This window comes from Anser brachyrhynchus (genome assembly GCF_964034855.1).
Source record: "Anser brachyrhynchus genome assembly, chromosome: 3".
Taxonomy (NCBI): Eukaryota; Metazoa; Chordata; class Aves; order Anseriformes; family Anatidae; genus Anser; species Anser brachyrhynchus.
In genome coordinates this window covers 112,067,021-112,085,069 of record NC_137696.1, presented here as the reverse complement: position 1 = coordinate 112,085,069, position 18,049 = coordinate 112,067,021, and the positions used below count along the sequence as shown (strand labels likewise).

The 18,049-nt window shown below is 40.5% G+C and overlaps 1 long non-coding RNA gene across 3 annotated transcripts; it reads right to left on the bottom strand.

Annotated features, from left to right (window-relative positions):
• Nucleotides 1-531: 531 nt before the first annotated feature.
• Nucleotides 532-13,017, bottom strand: LOC308193456. 3 transcript variants are annotated; one of them, XR_013949642.1, is made up of 4 exons: nucleotides 11,805-13,017; nucleotides 11,386-11,531; nucleotides 6,407-6,469; nucleotides 532-1,926 (listed from the first exon to the last, which is right to left on the bottom strand). It is a non-coding gene; the product is annotated as an uncharacterized lncRNA (long non-coding RNA). The 3 variants fall into 3 exon arrangements; XR_013949643.1 differs by lacking the exon at nucleotides 11,386-11,531 and having other exon boundaries at nucleotides 11,805-11,885; nucleotides 12,001-13,017; XR_013949644.1 differs by lacking the exon at nucleotides 11,386-11,531 and having other exon boundaries at nucleotides 11,805-13,013.
• Between the last annotated feature and the right edge of the window lie 5,032 nt (nucleotides 13,018-18,049).

Here is an 18,049-nt window from a genome sequence, read left to right as displayed (position 1 = left end):
CGTCAGAAATATAACCTGAATTTTAATCACTTCCAAGAATACATCATTTCCTTATATTAGTGCTAGAAGGGAGTTAAAATGGTACAAATCCAAGTCTGGCTCTGCAGTAAACCTGACCCAGCAGAGTTCAGGACAACCTGAGGCTCCTCTGCAACCTGTCAGGTCAGCTTCCTACTTCTGGAAGCATCAACATGTTCCTGCCATGACCATGGCAGCAGCTGCTGCAAGGCAGAGCATCACAACACAGCAGTCAGCTTCTCTCTCTGAAGACAGGCAGACATTTTCCAGTCCCCTTGCAGTGCTAGAGATGAATGTGGTCCCATTATTTCATGTACTCTCTTGCACTCTGTATTACTAATCTGTTACTATAAAATATAGGATACATAAACTCTGGGTAGGTGCAGTGAGTGCACAATAGCACTGATCTGACTGGAGTTCTTACCTCCCGTACAGTATGTAAAGTATATAAACCAAAAGCAGGAGAAAAGTAGAGGAAAAGAAAGATCCAATATATGTATTTTCTTTTTTCTGTTTTTATTTTTATCGACCTTTTAAAATAAACACTGCAAGTTAACACTATAAAATTGTTTTTTAAAAAGGTCACACTACCGTCACATGACACTTTAATGCAGGAAATAGGGCTCTACTGTGTTACAGAATTTAACTTTAATTTGCAGGTGAAAAGAAAATTGTTGCTGAGCAAAGATGTGAGCTCAGTCATCATCTTGGCAAGCATGCATGTTCAAAATGCCCCTGTGCACTTCCTAAAGAGCTCATCTTTGCTTCATCAAACATGCAGAAAACGCAGACAAGATTCCACTCACTGCATTTCTGACCCATTAGGGAAACAGTAACTTCTACAAGCTTCAGAATAACTGAAAACTCTGCTTTATTTTAATGAAGAAGTCAGACTCTGTCTCTAACACTGGCCAGCTCCAGGCTTCCGTAAAAATTATGAAAGGACTCTGCAGTGGGCAGTGAGAGGCTAATTCTGGTCTGTGAGTTTTGAAAGGAAAGACTTTGTATATGTCACTATAAAAACTGTTCTGACATGCAGCGCAGAGTTCCTGTTGTACCTGAGCCGCCACTGCCTAGGGCTGATGGAGTTCAGCAGCCCCAGTGCAGATACCCCAGGAATATCCTTAAATCAGAATAAGTGTGGGAAGAATCTGCACCTACAAGTCTTTAAATTTTTGAAATTCACTGAACTAAGAAAAAAAGAGCAGTCTTAGTCGCTCTAAGCAGCTACTAAATATTTCCATAGCTTTAGTGATTTTTTCCCCTCAGAATTCTTTGTATGTTTCTTTACTACTACCTCTTGTCTTTGTGACACTAACTGTAAAGATCTTAACATTTTTCTGAATTATTTTTTAATCTCTGCAAATTCTGCTTTAACTCTCAAATACATTTTTTGTCATCTCAGAAAACAAAGTATTGAATTCTACTTTGCTATTTACCTTCTTCTCATTGAATACAGCATCAATACATTATCCTGAAGTATATCATGAAGAAATAACAGAAGTCAAACTTCATAAGCATATAAATACCATTATATTAACAGCTCTCTTTTAGGTATTTTCTAGCATCCCAATTAAGTTTAGGAATGAGGAAGGTTGATATACAGAGCACAGAATGAATTTATTAGCATCTAGTAACAAAATCTGTAAGAAAAATATTCAACACAAATGAATTCAGCTGTGTAATTTGAAATAAGATAGTTTGAGATCAACAGTAAACAGTACAAATAAGTTGCTTCATCACAAGAGAAAACAGAACAAGTCAGGCATGGATGTAAAAATAAAAAAAATAAAAAATAAAAAAATCACACCTCATCTCTCCAAGATGTGAAACACTGGCAAGTGGCTGAAGATCAGCAATTCACACCACTCCAGAGCCTGCTGCTCCCAGGAATCTGTTTAGTGACCTCTGAGAAGAACAAACCTGTTAGAGTGAGTCCAGAGGAGGGCCTTGAGGATGATCAAAAGGCTGGAGCACCTCTCCTACAAAGACAGGCTGAGGGAGCCTGGAGAAGGCTCTGGGTAGACCTTTAGTGTCCTTCCAGAACCTATAAAAAGGGCCTACAGGAAAGCTGGGGGGGGGGGGGAGGGGGACTCCTTGTCATGGGGTGTAGTGATGTGACAAGGGGGAATGGTTTTAAACTAAGACGGTAGATTTAGATTAGATGTTAGCAAGAAATTCTTCTTGATGAAGGTGGCAAGGCACTAGAACAGGTAGCCCAGAGAAGCTGTGGATACCCCATCCCTGAAAGTGTTTAAGAACAGGTTGGATGGGGCTTTGGGGCAACCTGGTCTGTTGGGAGGTGTCCCTGCCCATAGCGGACAGGTGGAACTAGGTGATTTTTCAGGTCCCTTCCAACCCAAACCATTCTAAGATTCTATTAACTTGATAAAGCATCGGTTTTTCAGGCTGTAGTTTCCTTGAACTAACAGATCCTTCTGATTACTATTATTACTGGTTATCCTATTATACAAAAAAACTTATTACTCCTGTGGAGTAATAAGTGCCCCAAATTACTCTGTCCTGGCAGAAGCAAGTAACTACAGCCTATGCTCTTAAAAGCTTCTTGGGCCTTGACCTTGCAAACATTTGCATTTCTGTTTAACTTTAAGCACCCCACAAATCCTGCTGAGCTCAATGACTGAACAAATGAGGATGAAAGACAGCTGGAGGCTACTGCAGTGCTCAGAGGCAGCACGGCTCTGCACTTGTTCCCCTTTGTGAAGTGAGACATCCTCCTCACCCAATGAGTTTTTAATCAGGACTGCCACTGTAATGAGAAAGGATCTCTACACTGGGGAATTGAAGCAGGCAGGGAGGAAAGGAAGCAAAGAATGAAACATTTAGAAAAAATCATTCTAGAGGAACACTGAAGAATTCATGAACTTTATTTTACAGTCCCCCCTCTTGTTTTCTCTGATTTATTATAAGGTCATAAAATTCAGCTTGCACTGTGGGGGCTCATATACCTGTGGTGATGAGGACAGTGTAATAAACATATTTACAGTGTGATATCTGAAAGAAGCCTTGGATTTTTCTGTTCCTTTATATTCTCTTTGATTTCCACCTTCATTCTTCTTGTACCTCAGTTCTTAGATTGCAAGACATTACCATAAAAATTCAGACACGATGAACAATATAAAACATTTTTTACATCTTACTAACTTGCAAATTACATCAAACCAATTAGATAGGTGATGGGAAACCTTGTACAAATGTATTTTAGTGTGCAAATCTCCTCCAAAAAGGCATAACCACCTGTATCAGGCTGTAGCAGACATGACAGTGGCAGGGCACACAGAAGTTCCACTGCTGAATTTTGTGCCTGGAGGCTGGAAGGGCCTCACTGCCTCTTCCAGACTTGGCTGCACCTATGAGCTACAGCTGCAGACAGCCCCAGGAGACTGTTCCAGGAGTGACCAGCACATTGTTCCTACACAAAAGTATCTGTAACACCCTGGCCCCCACCAGCAACCAGGCAACCCTGCTTTACACAGGGCTGGGACAGTTACAGAATCACAGAATGGCTGAGGCTGGAAGGGACCGCTGGAGTTCATCTAATCCAACACCCCTGCCAAGCAGGGTCACCTAGAGCACATTGCACAGGATGGCATCCAGGCAGGTTTTAAGTATCTCCAGAGAAAGAGACTCTACAACCCCTCTGGGCAGCCTGTGTCAGTGCTCTGTCACCCTCACAGTGAAGAAGTGCCCTCTCATATTCAGCCAGAGTTTCCTGTGCTTCAGTTTGTGCCTGTTGCCTCTCATCTTGTTGCTGGGCACCACTGAAAATAGCCTGGTTCCAGCCTCCTTACACCCTCCCTTCAGGTATTTATACACATTGATGAGATCTCCCCTCAGTCTTCTCTTTTCCAAGCTAAACAGGCCCAGCTCTCTCAGCCTCTCCTCTTATGATGGGTGCTCCAGTCCTCTAAGCATCTTAGTAGCCCTCTGCTGGACTCGCTCCAGTAGTTCCATGCCCCTTTTGTACCCGGGACCCCAGAACTGGACACAGTACTCTAGGTGTGACCTCACCAGGGCTGAGCAGAGGGGCAGGATCACCTCCCTTGACCTGCTGTCAATGCTCTTCCTAATGCCCCCCCCCCAGGGTACCTTTGGCCTTCTTAGCAACAAGGCCACAATGCTGACTCATGGCCAGCCTGCTGTCCACCAAGACACCCAGGTCCTTCTCTGCAGAGCTGCTTTCCAGCAGGTCAGCCCCCAGCCTATTCTAGTGCTTGGGGTTATTCCTCCTTAGGTGCAGGACCCTGCACATACCTTTGTTGAACTTCATGAGGTTCCTCTCTGCCCAACCCTCCAGCCTGTCGAGGTCCCTCTGAATGGCAGCACAGCCCTCTGGGGTATCAGCCACTCCTCTCAGCTTTGTGCTGTCAGCAAACTTGCTGAGGTCACACTCTGTTCCATTGTCTAGGTCACTGATGTGAACAAGACTGGACCCAGTACATACCCATGTGGGACACTGCTAGCTACGGGCTTCCAGCTAGACTCTGCACCACTGAGCACAACCCTCTGAGCTCTGCTGTCCAGCCAATTATCAGTCCACCTCACCGTCCACTCCTCTAGCTTGCACTTCTTGAGTGGTAGGAGATCACTACCTGACCAGCTGCAACTCACTTCTCTGAAAGCTGGCATCTCCAAAGTACAACCGAGGTGCTGCAGTAACCGTTAACTCTATGCTTTTCTTTCCTAACTCCACTGGCACATCACCCTTGAAGGGTACCAAACGTGCCATAGAATATAGAACATATGCCTTGAAATATGTGACTGCACGTAACTTTATTTTAATAAATACATTCATGTCTAACATATGGCACAAATAGCATCAGAGTACAGGTACCTTACATAGGGTACATCAAGTAGCACAAGGAGCTACTTTATGCAAGAGCTGAAAGCATACAGAGAGAGTACAATGTAGAATATGAATTCTGTAAAAAAAAAAAAAAAAGTAGTAGTAAAGTGACTACTACTGTATGGAGAAAAAGCTTTCCACTCTGGGAAGATATAACAGTGCTGCACAGAAAGAAGCAGGGTCTTCCAGAGAAGCAGCTCTTAACATTCTGTGTAGGCCAACTTGTGCTGTTCAGACCTCAAAACACCAAACACCACAACCAGCAGTACTGGTCTGTGGCCATTCAGATACTGGTAAGTGTCAAAGGCATAAATGGAACAAGACTGACATTCAAAAGAAGTCGTTGTGCCTTTTCTCAGAAAGTACATACTGGGAATAGAGGGGGTGGAGAGGAAAGGGGAAGCAAGTTATTTTAGCCATCCTTGGTACAGTAAACCTTGGGACCTGAATAACGACCAGCCAGTATCCTTCTTCAGTATGGGACACAGCTAACTTTGGAACTGTGTAATTTGTCTGTCCTATATGGAGATGAATCATTCTCAGGAAGTGCCTCTGAAGGCAATGCAGCCCAGCTAGCCCCAGATAACTAACTCATACGTGCCTACACTGAGACAGAAGAACGCCCTACCCTTTATCTCTGTTGCCTCCTGTAGTTACTTTAAATGGAGCATCACCTCTCAGAGTTGATAAAAATTCCTGCATTAGCCAGGCATTCTGGAAGCCACTGTGCTATACACGTATAAAAAATGCAGAAGGCAGGAGAGTCTCAAATCCATCAGAGAACTCACTGCTCAGATAAAGTATTTGCTTGTTTGTGGTGAAAGAATCCCATCTTCCTCGGCTGGATGATTTCCACCCCTTTTTGATATCTCTCCATTTAGAGATATACCCAACACACACATGTATAACAATTAAGGACTGCTAGCAAAAAAATAAAAACCTTTGTGCTGTACTCTACCTCTGAAATGTCAGTAGAATAAGCCAAGTTAATGCATACCTTCCACAAATGATTGTATTACCAACTTCCAAGTCTCTCACAGAATTCTAACATCTATTGAGAGCCGATATCAGCAGCATTAGACAGAACCCGATGATACAGAGTTGGAAGGTGGAGGACAGGGGTCCTCCAAAGCAGAGTATCTGAAATTACAGTGTCCCTTATGTTTATAGCTCTGTCCAGAGGTTAATCTAAAACTCAGTAGTAAAGCACTCATGCACAAATACATTCAGCTAATCCACTGCACTGCTGTTTGATTAATTTAAATAGTAATTAAAAAATATATCCAATAGAAAGATATTTACTAAATAGATTCATAAATAAAACATGGATAATTAATCAGTAAAAATCCTATATCAAAAGAATCCACCTAAAAGGGGAAGGCATAACTGTTACAATTATTGTCAGGTTAACAGTTCTACTGCTTTTGGGAAGAGTCAAATATAGTCATGTATACAAGTGAACTTACTGGAGGCCCAGCTTCCTTCCCAGTTAAATCCTTTAAAATATATAAGAATTCTCACCAGTGAGTACATCCAGTCCCTTTGCTTAACCCCGTAGGAACAAGGACGTCATGCAGCACAGGCCTTAAAGAAAATTGGAAACGATCCATGTGAGTGGGAAATCACACAAACCCTTTCTAGCATCAGGCTGAGAACCTCAGTCCTAGCTCAGATCAGCAAAACCAGGAGATTAGTCATGCTGTTTTAATGCAAATAATTGCAGTCCTTGCTTACATTTTCTGTGGCAATGCTCATCTTTTGTGAGATAATGCCTTTAAACACTACCCAGCACAAGCTTCCCTGAGCTTTAGCTGACTCCCTCAATCCCAGCAGTGTTAATCCATGATTAACTCCTAGATCTGCTCACAGGTCTGTTCTTTAAACCTCAGAAAATGTAATTCATCTTGACTGCTCCTTAATATTGTGTTCTCCTATTCCCCCTTCCTTCACAGCTTTAGGCATTGCTCTGCCTGCCTTCCTTCCTTCCTTGCTGGCCCGTGGATGCACCAGCAAATAAATACTCAACGTGCAAGCAGGAACATCCTTCCTGTACTGCTAGCAGTTGGAAATTGGCCTGATACTTTCTAGTCAGGGTAATGGACAGACTATAAAGACTCAGAACATAACTCCGTAGTTTTGATCAAGTTTTGGATCCAAAAAGTAATCTCACTGTGAGCTTTCACTTTCAAAATAAGAAATTACTTTATGAAAAATTTGTTTTAAATGGACTCTCATAAATGTGAGATATCCTAAAATAGCAAATAAATTTTGCAAAAAAAAAAAAAAATCTACATTTAACAATGTCATATTGGATTAAAAAAAAAAAAAAAAAACACTTCAGCAATTTTCACATGAAGGAGTCATATAGGAACCAAGTAACCTCACCCGGTTAGGGACAGGCTGGGAAAACATATATTTCAGCTTCTGTTCTATAATTCTCTGATATAGCTTAAAAAATGAAATGTTCATTGGCTCCCTCATCATATATAAATGTGAGCCACTACTTCTTTTTAGTTTTACCCCAGTGTAAAAATATTTATGCATGAAGAAAACATTTGAATAGAAAAGACATCTTTTCACAGACAGGAAAAAAAAATGAATGCCTCTGTTCTTATCACAGTGAGCAGCTGGGAAAAATAGAGCAATGAAAAAATAGGGAGACATAAAGATCATGGAAACAATAGAAATAGAGAGTGCAGTAGGGAGGAAGAGAACAAATAAGTCCCAAGAGAAAGAGAGTTCACACAAATCAATATGGAAAGTTCCGACCCAGGTCTCATTACACAGGATGGTTGACTGAGGAATTGAATTAAGGTTTGCTAAGGTGACTAGGGATACAAAAAAGAATTGCTTTGCAGTGTCAGGAGCCTTTGCTTGCACGTTTTCTGATGAACAGCATCTTCAACGATCTTAGATTTTGCTGTAGTAAATTCAGTGTGTGCCAGGAATAAAGCAACTGGGAGTAACAAAAGAAATTCAGGTATAGTTTTCATTTTAAGTGTTGCTTCCTTGTTGAAACAAAATGCAAAGAGAGAGGAATACTAAATCTAACTTTCCTCTGTCACAATATTTCTTCCTCACATTATTTTATCTATAATCTACCTGCATAAGATACAATACAATTGAGTCCAGTTTAACAAGGAGAATGTAAGAATGGAAAAATGTATTAAAAAAGCATGTCACACAACTGGAAAAAGTATTCAAAATTATATGTCAAAAGTAAGGAATATGTTTAAAATAGGAGAAAATTAAAATAATGTGCAAGTTTAATTAGAAAACAGTATCAAAAATAAGTGGGATCACCCTGGAGCATGTCCAGAGAAGGGCTACGAAGCTGGTGAAGGGCCTGAAACACAAGTCCTGTGAGGAGTGGCTGAGGGAACTGGGGGTGTTTAGTCTGGGGAAGAGGAGGCTCAGGGGAGACCTTGTTGCTCTCTACAACTACCTGAAAGGAAGGTGTGGGGAGCTGGGGGTCGGCCTCTTCTCACAGGTAACTAGTGATAGGACTAGAGAGAACGACCTCAAGTTGTGCTGGGGGAGGTTTAGGTTGGAAATTAGGAGACATTTCTTCTCAGAAAGAGCAGTAGGGGGTTGGAACGGGTTGCCCAGGGAGGTGGTGGAGTCACCATCCCTTGGGGTGTTTACGGAAAGGCTGGAGGTGGTGCTTATGGATGTGGTTTAGTGGGTGATATTGGTGGTTGAGGGACGGTTGGACCAGATGATCTTGGAGGTCTTTTTCAACCTTAATGATTTTATGATGTTTTGAATAAGGGTACTAAATAATCCCATTCATTTTAAAAATAGAACTCTACTTCCATCACTTGTTAGTTTTGGCATAACTACAAAATTATGTTCCCATTGCATATTTAGACAACATGTACATTACTTTTTCTTCCTGGAAAAGTCAAGCTAATTACTGATGTAAAGACCCTGTTTACCTGATCTTAGATTCCTCTGGCAATCAAGAATTTGGATGTAGTTCCAACTATCTCTGTCATTTCTTTTTCCAGCTCAGAAGGCCACCAAAAGTCAAATGTGATCCTTAGATGTAGATAAATGTTAAACCCTTGGAGTCATGATTAAAATCAAGCCTAATTCATCCATGATTCAACACTAGTTTAACAACAACAACAAAAAAATCTCTAGATGTTATTGTGTTATATATGGTCCCTTTATTTTAAAGATCCAGACTTGCTCCTAATTAGAAAATTGATAACTTTTTTGTGTGCGTGTGTGATGGAGCTTCCTGGATCAATGAATTAATACCCTGTAATTCTGAAACATATCAATGCAACCATGAGTAGGACCTGCATAATAATCACAACAAAATAATATGATATTTAATGTATATACAATGCCTATTATTGCAGATTATGTGTATATATATATGAATGAAATTAATTTTTTTTCTTGTTTATCTAATTGTTCCCACTGAAGTCAATGGTAAAGCTATTGAACTAAAAGTGAAAGGTGTTTGGACAATGCTCAGTATCAGAGAAATATACTGTGTTACATGTGGTCTCTCTTACCATGAATATTTAACATGTCTTCTCAAAACCCTCTGCAGCAAGGAGTAGACAAAAAGCTGTTTGTGACTTGCACTCTAATGGAACTAAAGTGCATATTACTGTAATAAATGCTTACTACATGTTCAAGTGCAAGACACTGTGATAAAGTACACAAACAGACATCATAGTACCACAAGTCTTCTTTTTGTCACAATGTCTTGCAATAATACTATCATTTACACAAAAAAAAGCAAGAGAGGATTAAAAATCTTGGAGTCTACCGTTTGGGTGTGCTGTTTAAGCAATGGTTATCCTCATTTTTTCCTCTCCTGATTTGTAGGAGATGGATCATAATCATCCCCACTGCACTGGAAAAAATAAATAAATAAAAAATAAAGGAAAGAAAGCAGGTTTCTAATTAGGAGGATCAATATCAAATACACTTGTGATCAAAACATATGTGACCCATGAGGAGAGAGAAGAGACAGGGACAAGTAACCCACTGAAGAGTGCAAGCTGAGCACCAGAGAAAATACACTTGCAAGCAAGTCCATTCCTTCTATAGTCATACCATTGACAGTGTCTCAATTATTTAACTCAATTATTTAAGACATTAATAAAGACAACCCATAAACCTGGAAAAGTGTTAGGACTTGGGTTCTTGCTTCCTGCCACCCTGTTCCACACCCCCCCTCCATTTTTTGCTACAGAACTTCATGCCTTTCTGTCTCCCCAGACTTCACCTAAGTTGTCCTAGGCTTTCATAACACAAAATGAAATGGGGTTCCCTCAGTTTTGTATCAATTATAACCTCTGACAATAACATGTAGAACAGCAACTGATGGCCATCACTATGAATAGAACATTAAAATGTTGCTTTTAATTTCCTTACAGCTCTTGAAAGTCCCAAACAACATCTTCTTGATTAGCCCTAGTAGATACAACTCACAAAACTATACCACAGCCTGGAAATCGTCAGTAACTGGCAACAGCATCAACCAGACAAGTCAGCATCATTTCCATTTATCATTCAGAAAGTGGAGGGGGAAGCAAAGAGGATTATCTTCTCTAGCAAAATAATATCAGTAACTGAACTTTTCATTCTAGACACCTACCTCAAGTGATATTGTCCATCCATTTCTGTCCTACATGAGATACCTCTCAGAATTTACAGGTTATATATACAGCAAACATAACTTCAAAATACTGTAGAACTATTGGAGATTAACTGGTGTGACCTGAAAATAATAACTAAGCAATGATATATTGTAATAAGTTTAAGTGGCAAGGTTTTGGTAGCAGAGGCCTACAGGGGTGACTTCTGTGAGAAGAATCCAGAAGCTGCCCCATGTTAGAGATTTCCTCCTTTCCCTTTGAGGAGGGGGAGTGAGAGAGCAGTTGTGGTGGAGCTCAGCTGACCACCTGAGTAAAACCACCGCATATATCTATATAGTTTTGGTACATATTATGTGTATTCTTTCATTTACCTGTAGAATACATTTCTAACTTCTGTGGTAGCCACCGTCTTATTAATGCAGTATGGACTAAGAGGCTGCCTACAACCTGCCAAGATATCTCCAAAATGCAGTCCTGCCCCTTTTCCAGTAAGGTTCAATCCAAGAAACACCAGAGCAAAACCACTACCACCTTACGAAATGAGTGATTTATTCCCCTGATAACATATATATAGGATCTTGTTTACCTCATTTATCTCATTTCTTAGTACAGTCTCTTGAACCCAGATAGCATCAGTTTCTGTACCACAGGCTGCAAAGTAGTGAGCAAACATCAGCCAAAGAATTTGCCTGTAGTAAACCAATGGACTGCTGAGAATTAACACTCCTGCCTTCCTCCTTGCTGTTTCCTAGGTCTGTCACTGGCCTCAGCCAGCAGTTCAGTACGGGCATTGTTAAACGCTTCAGGGAACACTTCAGCATCCCTCCCTCCCTGAATCCCGTTTGATTTACAGAGTTTCAGTTATCTTTAGTTTACTTTGCACTTTCCTTTCCTGCAGCAGTATTGGTTAACTTCTGCAGTTTCTGCTTTCCTTCAGAGAAACAGGCACACCGTAGCAGACTGAACTAGAGATTTATCCCAAGTAGCATCTTTGCACCCAATGGCTGCACTAAACCTAAGGACTTTTTTGAAAAAGAAAATAAATAAACAAATAAATAAATGAAAAGCTGTAAAACTATTGACATCACGGAGTCAAACTCCATTGCAGAGATCTTATTTAATCTGATTGCCCGATGCCGTGCGGCACCACGAGGTGGCAGGACAAAACCACGGTCGGGGCTGCGGAGCAGGGTTGCTCAGGCGGCCGCTACCGTCCCCGGCTCGGCCTGGCAGCCTCTACCGGCAGCTTCTATGAGGGTAGGACGAGAAACGCGTGAGAGCCCTTTAGCGCCTACCTGCTCTTCAGCTCAGGGGTGCACAGAATCTGCCAGGAGGAAAAATCGTGGGAGAAGGAGAAATCAGTGGGGAGTAAAGAGCTACAGGACCAATAGAATAAATAACGTTTCGTGAGTTCACTTAAACACAATTTACATCACCAAAATCATGAGACTGAAAGTTAGAGGGTATTAGTCTTCAGAAAAACAACCCTACGTTCTGTACTTGCCCCCATGTTGTTTTGTGTTTTTTTTTTTCTTTTTTTTTTTCTTTCCAGCAGAGTCCATCTTTTTTCCTACTGAGCTAAATCTATTTAAAACGTCAGCTAACACTTTACACCTGCATGCCTTCCTTCACCTGAGCAAACACAGCTGTTTTATCAGGGTCTTAAAGTACCCATATGTTTTATTACAATGTGATAACCTTGACAATAAATATTCTTCAATCACATTTATAACATCGCTGCCACGTATGATTGGAATGTTGAAATGGCCCCGCGATGGGGAACAGGTGGATTGTCCAATGCTTTCTGTGGTCACCTCTCAGCTTTCACCACTGTGGGAGGACTTAGTTCTCACTCCAGATGACAGAATTCCTTCATTTACAGCATTACCCAAAAGGGATTCCCTGCTGCAGGTTCCTACTGCAGAAAATTATCATGACAACCCTGACCATTTCTTTCATCTGATCTATTGTGGCTCATATCCAAATGCACAACCAGCGACCTGCTTTTAGTGCAAAACCCAACTGTTACTCTTTTTACATATAGAATAACACACATGGAATTTAACTTTTGCTAAATTATTTCTAGAGAAGAATGAAGGTTAGGTGTTGTATAAACAAAGGACAAACAGTTACCAATGGAGGCAGAATAATTTAGCACTATGCTTCCAACTGTTTTCATAATTTGAAATTCCACCATTATTATATCTATAAATATCTTCATTTGGTGAACTAAACCCTTTTCTGACGAGCCTTATTACTCGGGAAAGGACCTAGCTGCATTTAAATGGAAGAGGATTCCAGTACAAGTGCAGGAGGAGATCACAAAACAGGTAGCTAGGTCATATGGCTTTCCTGTAACAGAGGGGATGATTAGAGGTCAGAAATTCAAGAAATCATTTAGTACAGAAGGCCATGCACATCAGACTTAACTATCTAGCTGCTTCATTCAGGCAGAGCAAGAATAGCATGCGGGATCCAGGTGCAGATTGATTAAGCAATCAGTTGCAAATCTGACTCATGTGCAGTCAATAGTAGCACAAGGGTTTTCAAGCATTTTGCAAATTGTTTAGCTGGACGGTCATTTTACTGTTATGGATCAGAAATGACAGATTGCAAGTGACTAATTTACAGGGTGACATCCTTTCCTGGAGTACAAGGAAGCTGTTCACAAAGGGGAAATACATGACTAATTATTTCCCCCATCTGCATTTTGCTGAATCTAAAGGATAATTTGCTCAGCCTCATTTTATAGGGACTAATTGTGACCCGAATGATGTCATCCAAGTGAGCAAATGGTCCATCAGCTGTACAGGACGTAGGGGAAGATGTACATTTTCTACACATTGCTCACAGGGCATTTGTAAACTGAGGCTGTGAAAATTTTGAGTTACTGAGTAAAGATGCAGGCAGTAAATACGTGTTTGCACCTTTTACTCTCCATCTGAATTTTCAGTTTGTTTGTTTTTAGTTTCTGTCCTTAAATTCAGACCTTTCCAAATTACATACTTGACCCATAACATTTCATAATAACAGCTTTCTCCTCCCCCCAGGAGCACAGGAAAAATAAAGTTGCCTGGTCCTTTTTTCAAAAAGAGGCAAGTCCCATTTTATCAATATGTTTCAATACCCCATGCTTTCCGGTCAACAGGGAAAAGTAGATAGGTAACTACATATGTATTTCAACCCTTTGGTAAAAGTGATCAAACATGAGATCACGATTCCTTGAAAGTTGCAGTTTGCAGAGGCTGAAAGAAAGATAGGTATGTTCATTTAGCAGCCAGTTGGCCTGATATTTTTGTCTGCAAAAGGACACATTCCACTTTGGGGGCCAAATAGGCAGCTTGCTCTTCTTTCTTCTGTGTAAGTGAAATGAGACTATGGATACCACAGTCTGCCAGAAATCATTGCTTAATTAGAAATACAGAGCTGTGAAGAGAGAGTATAGGTAACCATATGTCTGCAAAGCAGGGCTGAAAGAGAGAACAGGGATAGATAGACACAAATAGGGATGGCTAGTGTGAGTGGGCTGGAGTAGAGAAGGAAATTGGATGAAGAGTAAAACTACCATCACTGCAAGATACATTTTTCTCTGGATCCTGGTCCTTTGAATGTTCTTATCCTTCTGCTGTCATCAAATAACTGGAACACTGACAACAAAAAGAAAGGTTTTCTCCTCTGAAGGAAAGAACAACCTACTAATGCCAACAGTTAGTCTGTTTACTCAAGTGAGCAATTTATTTACTCAACTCTATTTACTCAAGTGACACAATTCCAGGCTGTCAGAATGACTTCAGCTAAGCAGTTCTCTGTCAGAAAATACAACTCTGTCAAAATCAAAATACTTCAGAATTCAATCACTTTGGTACCGTATTCCCAACAAAAGAGAGCTCACCAAGTCAAAGCATCTGATTTTTCCATTTCTTGAACAAAAAAGAGGGATAGAAATGAAGTATTTCAGTCTTGCATAATTGAAATGCCCTGTACAGCTACAACAAATTCATTAGATATCTCTTTTAGGTATAATATTTTGGAGTTTGTTTGAAACTGATGTTAAAATAAGTTTCAACATCGTGGTGGAAAAACAAACAAACAAACAAACAAAAAACAATGAACACTCTTTTTCTAGCTCTGTGGTGTATATTATTTGATGTGGGGGAGGGTTGTTTGTTTGGTTTGGTTGCTAGTTTTTGTTTTTCCAGAGGACCACTGCTTAATTCAATATAAAGAGTATGCTAGGAAATAACTTATGGTCTTTTCTCTCTGTTTTATATTTGTTCCTTTTCAGCAGGCTGTTATACACAAGTGATGACAAAGGTGCAAAATGCTTTTTCCTTCTTTCAGTGGGGTCTGCAGAGGAATCAGGAAAAAATTAAAGCTCTGTTCCCCCTGTGAGAGCAGGGAGGGGAAGCAGCCATGATTCAGCTTTCTCCACCCTCTACTTAGACACCAGAAGCTGGACTACACCCTCCAATAATTGTGTTTTGAAGGCATAGCTACTGCATTCCTAGCAGCTCACAGAGAAAGACTGCTTCTGTGCTTCTTCTCCAGATACACACCTGTCTGAAGCCATGCTATAGTCTATGCCAAAACAGACCTGTCAGCCTTCTCTTGCTGTTCCTGTGATATCCCAGTGCAAGCCCTTTAGGTAGAAGGTTCACACACTGTGATCCAAAGACTGCCCTTGACCTGTTCAGAATGTGTTGGTTCTTATGGCGATAACTTTGCTGGTTCCACCTGCTAAATCATATTAAAAGACAGCTAAAAGCACATTGTTATCCTGGATATTACTTTTCCATCCAAACAATGCCAGTATTTGATACAGAGATAGTTTTCTCAGTCTCAGGATGGACTGACAATGAGAAAATCAATGGTCCAAGATGCTGCTAATAGGAAAAATATGGGAAAACTTATTTTTCAAGACGTAGAAAAAAAAATCCAGAGCTCTCACTTGAGTAATGTATGTTCTCCCTTAGCAAGAAGAGCTAACAAGACAGAAGACAGTAATTTCCTTCATTTTGGGTGAGCTAATCGGTTGTTGAACTCTCCTGTCCAGCAATGACTTCTTTCCCCTAGGACCACAGTGTCTAAGCAACCCTTCTCTCTGAAAGGTAACTAGGGGCAGGTGTTTCCAAAGGATTTCTGTATCAAAGCCTATGCTCTTATGTGCTCTGTCTTAGCACATTGAGACTCATGTTGCTCTGGTCTGTGCTGTGAAAGCTTACAAAACAGATAGATCAAGAGAAAAGCACAAACTTTTCCAGACATTTGAACTTGATAGAAGTTTGTTTGCCAAGAGCAATGCCTTCTTCCTCAATTATATATATGGCAGCATTTGTGTGAAGACAGCAAAATAAACACATTATTCCTCTTCTTTCTCAATGTATTTTCTCTGCAAATACACTTTGGCTTCCCCAAGGATACTAAAGAGGCCTTCCTTTCTCTTCCTTCTGGTGTAAGCTGAAACTCATTTCACTGAAGAAGTATGAAGCGATGCCAAAATAAGAGAAGAGAAATCACAGGCAACTGTGTGCTGTGGTGGAGGAACTTGTAGAAGCTTCATATTCACCAGGAAAAATGACAGTGTTAGTACTTGCCTCAGCTAAGTAGATTACCAAATGTTCTGAATCTCCAATTTAAATGCATCAATCATTTTAGTTATTATTCTAGATTTAAACTATTGGAGCTAAGAACAAAATCGGTCCCTTGTTTTTAAGGCAGCTCTTAAATGAAGCCTACAGCAGGCTTCCTAGTGAAAATAAATAAATAAATAAATAAATAGACCTACACATACATCACACCACTGCTAGCAAATGTACAACTAGAAAATCTCAGGATTCATTATGGATGCACAAATTATCATAGCTCTTTTGTCATTGACTGAGCTGTACCAAATTGACTACATTTTACAAAGCAGCCAATTCATCAGATTGTCTGATAAATCTTCCGTGGAAAACCCACAAAAGAACAAGAGCTTAGACAAATGCTTTCTAAAACACAAAAATGAGGTAGGCACCTAAATCTCATCATCTGTGCACATGGTGTCCCTAGTTACTGGGAATTGCCAGCAACTTAGATTGTCTTTTCACACTAAGTTATTTCTTAGGTATTCAGTTCCCCTTAAATAAGTCTGATACAAACTTGATTGGAGTGTGGATACAATCAGATCCTGTCCTGGTTTGAATAAGCTGAATGGCTTCTCAGTTGCTTTTGTTAGATGTTTTTCCCTGCATGAAAAATTCTATCTTTCACCTAGAGAAAGATAGGCAAACTGTGTTGTGGTTAACAAACATACTGCATACTTGTATAAGAAAGTATACAGGTCTCATCTGGGAACCATTATGCGTTGATTAAATTCTATGTAATTTCAACCTAAGGCTTACAATTTTTTCATTTGTTTGAGTTGGCTACCAAGATTGATCACCTTGGAGAAATGAATCATAACAATAGCAAATCCTAAGACAGACCATTCAATTAGACCTGCTGCTCTCATTAAGAGTTAGTTTTACCTTATAAGAGAGGACAGTGGAAAATATAAAACATCTGTGGAGTAAACAAAGCAACTGATCCATATATAAAGCATTAATCCACAAATCACCTATTATACCTGTAGGACAGTAGCACATGAATGGCTTGTTTGTGAATGATAAGGACTCTCATTGCTTATCGTTCATCTTCTGTTGTGCACATCCATATCATCCATCCCCTATCCTTCCCCTCTTCCACTTATTTCAACATGCCCCATCACTGTGACCCCTCCTCCCATCCCATCTCTGTACAGTTTCTATGCTCAGACTTGGGAGCAGAGCATTCTCTGGCTTCCACTCTTTTCGTTTTCAGCTATCCTCCTTTATCCTTTGAATGTTCCTGACTCAGTATGGCTTTAATTAAAGTCTCAGTTACTATGCTTTGTACTGGGCATCAGGGTTCGTGCTCAGTTCCACTAACTTGAGAACAGCTGTGTAGGCACAAGCTCCAAAGACAACTTGCAGGTGGCCCTGAAGACCTCCGGAGGGCACTGTAGGGACACATAAATGAGACTCTCTTTGGTGAATGCCTAAGGAACGAGTAGTCAATGATGAGCATGTCCATCCTGCCAGAACCTGGGCCTCCACTCAGGTAACTCATAGAGCACAGCTGGCCCTTTATAAAAGAGAAAGGTGTCAGGGGGGATCTCATTTCCCTCCTGATAGTCACTATCTTGTATAGTGGTCTTAGTTTTGCTCATTTGACTAATAAAACAGAAGATCTGGGCTCTGTGATCTCCTCCACATAGCCTAAGAAGGTTTGCAGTTGTAGTCTGAGGCAGAGAAGGGAGAAATCTTCTATAAGTAGTGTTTCAGATCCCACTCTTTGGAATACACATAGACATTGCCTATTAGACCATAACTGCTTCCACTTTTGTGCAGTCTTGGGAATATGAATCTGAATATGAGGGCACTGTTCATTGAATATGTGCCCTAATTGCTTGAATCTGAACTCACCCTTGATTACAATCACGGTTTTTCCAGGTCTCTGACTCCTGTCTGGACCAAATATCACA